The sequence below is a fragment of the Zea mays genome, chromosome 3 (assembly GCF_902167145.1).
Source record: "Zea mays cultivar B73 chromosome 3, Zm-B73-REFERENCE-NAM-5.0, whole genome shotgun sequence".
Lineage (NCBI taxonomy): Eukaryota > Viridiplantae > Streptophyta > Magnoliopsida > Poales > Poaceae > Zea > Zea mays.
In genome coordinates, this window is record NC_050098.1 from 117,893,933 (window position 1) to 117,898,608 (window position 4,676).

The following is a 4,676-nucleotide window of genomic DNA, read 5'->3' on the forward strand; positions in this document are numbered from 1 at the left end:
GAATGACCTTGGTTATCAAAGGATTGAACAACCGAGATCCATTTACTTATGATACCTAGTTGACATTGCTAACAAGGATCTAATGAATTATGAGTTTAATAGATTCTCTTTAGCAGAAAGACGTATATTCCTTACTCATTATCAGACAATCACTTATTACCAAACCTCGTGTGGGGCTAATCATTTTCATTTACCATCTCATGGAAGCCTTATCGAGTATTTTAGTGATAGGTTCTATAGGAACTGGACAATCCTATTTGGTCAAATACCTAACGAAAAATTCCTATTTTCCTTTCATTAAGGTACGAGGGCTTCTTATTCCACAAGAACGAAAGCACCTTTTCATTCTTTCATATACTAGGGGTTTTTACTTGGAAAAGACAATGATCCATACTAAAGGATTCGGGTCCATAACCACGAGTTCCAGTGCACTAGATCTTGTAGCACTTAGCAACAAGGCCCTATCCATTAGTATTCCACATAAGAAATCCATTATAGAAACTAATACAATTAGATTAGCTCTTCATAGACAAACTTGGGGTTTGCGAGCCAAGATAAGACCGGCTTAGGATCATGGGACCCTTTTCTATCAGATAGGAGGGGATCTTGTACAAAATAGACTTTTGAGTAATAACCCCATAGATCCTATATCTATCTATATAAATAGGCAATCATGTCAGGAAGCGGCTTTTTCTTTGGCCAAACGGTACTTCGAACTTGGAACGGGCATGAAGAGATTAACGAGACTTCTTTCTCTTTTGAGTTTTTCTGGCGGACCGGTCGCGCAAGATCTTTGATCTTCCCCCAGAACCGATGAAAAAGTGGGTCGCTTCTTATGGACTCGCTCAGAATGATTCTTCTCTATCTATAGTTCATGGCCTATTAGAAGTAGAAGGTGCTCTGGTGCAATCCTTACCGACAGAAAAAGATTGCAGTCGGGTTGATAATAATCGAGTGCCATTACTTCGCGGTCCGAACCAAGGAATCCATTAGAAATGTTTTGAAATGGATATTGTTCTCTCTTTGATTAGGGATGCTATATGAAAAGAAGTGGAGTTTGAAAAAGGGAACGGAATGGTCAAACTGGAACTACTAGAGGAAGAACTCGTCTTCTTTCTTTTTTGATTACCTTCCTCGCGATTGTATAAGACCGAATCCATTCTTTTTCAAAATGGATTTCGAAAAAGAACTACTAATCCTTAACTTTTCGAGGAAATCAGGATTTGGCCGAAAAAGATGCAACGTTATGGATACCATGACTGATCACCATCGAGAAAGAAACGGTATTGGGATCGTTTGATCGATTACCTTGATCGCTACTTATGGGCGTGCGCTCAAAGGATACAAACAGGGATTCACAAACAAAAAGGGGAATTCGTAGTCACTTTTTCCTGTCGCGTAAAAAAAGGCTTTACGCGAGAGCAATAGCGCCAGTGACTTCCCCTCTCTCCGTCCGTCAGCGCACCTTCTCGAAATTAGACGCCACCGCCGTAGGACTCTATAAATTGCTGCCCGAGTGAGTTCTGCTAGGTATTTACGCATCCAACGCACCAGCCTTTGCGTCGGATCATCCACCAGAGTCTCCCAATTTCGTGTTTCCCCCAAATCCGTTTTCCGCGCCACCGTGAACACTTCGTCGTGGCCCGCCCTCTGCAGGTCAGTTCAAGCTTCCTTGATTGGTGTTCTAGCCTCCCTCAAGCCCCCTGTTGCTCATAGACCCATTTGATTAAGCTAGATCGCACCAAATCGTCATGAACACCTCGGATTATCTCAGATTTTTTATGTCGTCGTGGGCAGAGAGATTTTGGTCGGGATTCATGCAATTAGTTGAGGGATTAGGGTCGCCAAGGGTAGAATTTGATGCCGACCGAGTAAGAAGCTTAGCCCTTGCGTATACTGGTCGGTACAGGCTCGCCGAAGAGTGTGTTCACAGCCGTCGGTGGTCGGGGACCCGATCTTGCGAAGAAACAAAAAGGGAGGGGCCTCGATGCAAATGTCAAAGACACATGTGAATAGTGCACAAGGATTCTTAATTAGTTATTTGAAAGGTCGGGGTCCTCTGCGCAAATTGAGCATCGCGGGTGCGTTTCCCTGTTCATTGGCCGGCTCGGGCTAGTTTGAGCCTAATTCATTCCTTTTCTTTTTCTTTTTATTTTTCTTTTTCTTCCAGGCTTAGGGAATTCATAGGAAATTCTAGAAAAATAATAAAAATATGGGACCAATTTTACTAGATTCCTAAATCCTCTAGTATTTAATAAAAATAGTTCCAAGATTTTAAGTCCAGACCAGGAATTATTTAGTATTTAAGAAGGCCTAAACCTAGTCTTTTGGAATTTTAGAAATTACTAGATAGGTCCAAAAATTATAAAACAGTTTGGGTAAACTTAATTTGATAACTAGAGCCCATTGGTGAAGTTTGACATGTTTTGGACATTGTTTGATTCCCAAACCCAAAACCCTAAGCTTTCTAGGTAATAGTTGTCTTATCCTAGTGGATTACTGACTCAGAAAACCTTAGTTTCCCTAGTGTACCGTGAAGGGAAGTTGTATTCAAGATACAACTTGATGTATCTCTATTATAGTTGCATATTCATAGCATCACATGAGCATATTCTATATGGTTATGTATAGAAAACGAAGAAGAAGTAAGTGTTGCAGAATAAGAGACTGCACCACCAACTGAAACCCCACCTGCCAGGAATTGTTTTTACTTTGATATCTGTGGAACAGATCCTGACTCCCCTACAACACAAGGCAAGCCCCGGTGCATTTACCTTTCCTTGTGATTTAAAACTCTTTATCACTTGAATGATGCATTAGGTGCTAGGAGTTGAATGCTACACAATTGCTGCATTTCCTTCCTTGAAGTCGAATACCATTCCTTGATTACCTGTTTTATTAAAATGTTTTCTGATGCATAGTCTTGCTTTAGAAAACAAAAATGTTTTGGTTTTAACAAAAGATGATGCTTTAGATGGAATGGAATGTTTTCAAAAATAAAACTTGATGGTGGATCCATCATGGCCGTGATGGGTTCAACATCGGACAAGATGTACCTCTGTCACGTACCAAACTTTGGGATTTTAAATGATAAAGCTGAGACTGGGCAGGTGACTTGCACGAGAAGAGAGTCTCGGTGTAGTGTCTCCGTCTGAGTCGATTAAGGACCGTGTCGATGTAGGCCTGATGATCGAGGACCTTTTAACTAGTCACATGCCTCATCATGGGTAAGCTTTTCCTCGGGCAGACCAATACCAGAAAGGCCAACACGCAATGGGAGTGGAGAGATGGCGAGAGTAGCATGTACCCTTCGTGGTAAGAGGCTGGATGGTGGTGTATCTGTGCTCTCGATTGGCGTGAACCCGGTCTGGTCTTGAGAAACCCGGTGGCGAGAGTACATATGCAAGGGTTAAGTGCTACATATGTCGTGGTATTGGAGATCCTCAGCTGGGTATTAATCGATTCGGATCGCCATTACTTCTTGGACATGAAGACTTGGTCACTGACTTACACGTAGCAATCGAGTAAAGAAAAAAGGGATGATAAAATATGGCTAGTATAGGCCATGTGCTTGAACTAGGGTAGAAAGAACTCTAGATATAGGTAATGACTTAACTTGATAATAAAACTGGATTTGTAAGGATCCACTGTTAGTAAGCATTTCTGCAAACAGTCTTTGAATCTTGAATAGCCTTACCTTGACCCCCCTCAAGCCAGCGTATCCTTGAGAGTCTTTTCTTTTGTTGGGTAAGACTTGCGAAAGTACACTCCGTACTCAGGGTTTTCGAACCCATGTTGTTGTAGGTGAGGAAACAACAGACTTTTGTTGTTTTTGTTCAAAGGTGGTACCCAAGGAAGAGTCTCAGTAGTGAAGTCACGGGAGGATGTTGGCCTCCCACTTTAAAAACAATAATCTTTTGTGTGGGAGGGTGTTTTGCCCCCCGGGTCTGTAATAATAATACATTATGCACTCATAGTACCCTGGTATTGTAATAATAATACTCTCTCTATTAGATGAATGTAAATTAAGTTATCGTAATTTGCTTCCGCTTATTCTTTCCTCCGATATGATGTAATATCTGCGTGATGGGTGAAGCGCTCTTAGGCGAAATGGTGAGGATACAGTTACCGAACTTATCGAGTGATTAAGTGCATCTACAGGGTTGTCCAAGGTCCTCGGGACAAGGACAACTGTAGGTGGGCCTAATACCTTGGGAGGTTCCGTCACAGCTGGTATCGGAGCAAAGCCCATCTCTTCAGATATTACGTAGCACTTCAAAAGAATTTTCAAATACTTACCTAGAAATATTCTTTCATTCTTACCTTACCACTTTCTGGTAGTCCCTTATCTTGTAGAATTTGGTAACAAAGTGCAATATATAGGAAGATGGGGATCAATGAAAGTTGATTCCATAGTTATCAGGTTATGCATGCATCATGTTTAAAAATATACTAATAAATCTTCCCCTCTTATGGAGACATGGCTCGTACAAGGAAAACAACACGCAAACCTACTAGACCTTTTGGCCTGCCTCGTCATCAGTTAGCCCCCAGACATGAAGGAAGTAGTAGTGGCAGCAATGACCCAATTGGAGACCTAGAAGCCAAGGTGGAACAACTTCGGTCAGAGCTATGTCACCGGAATAGGGCATGGGTGCAGGACAACCAATGTATAG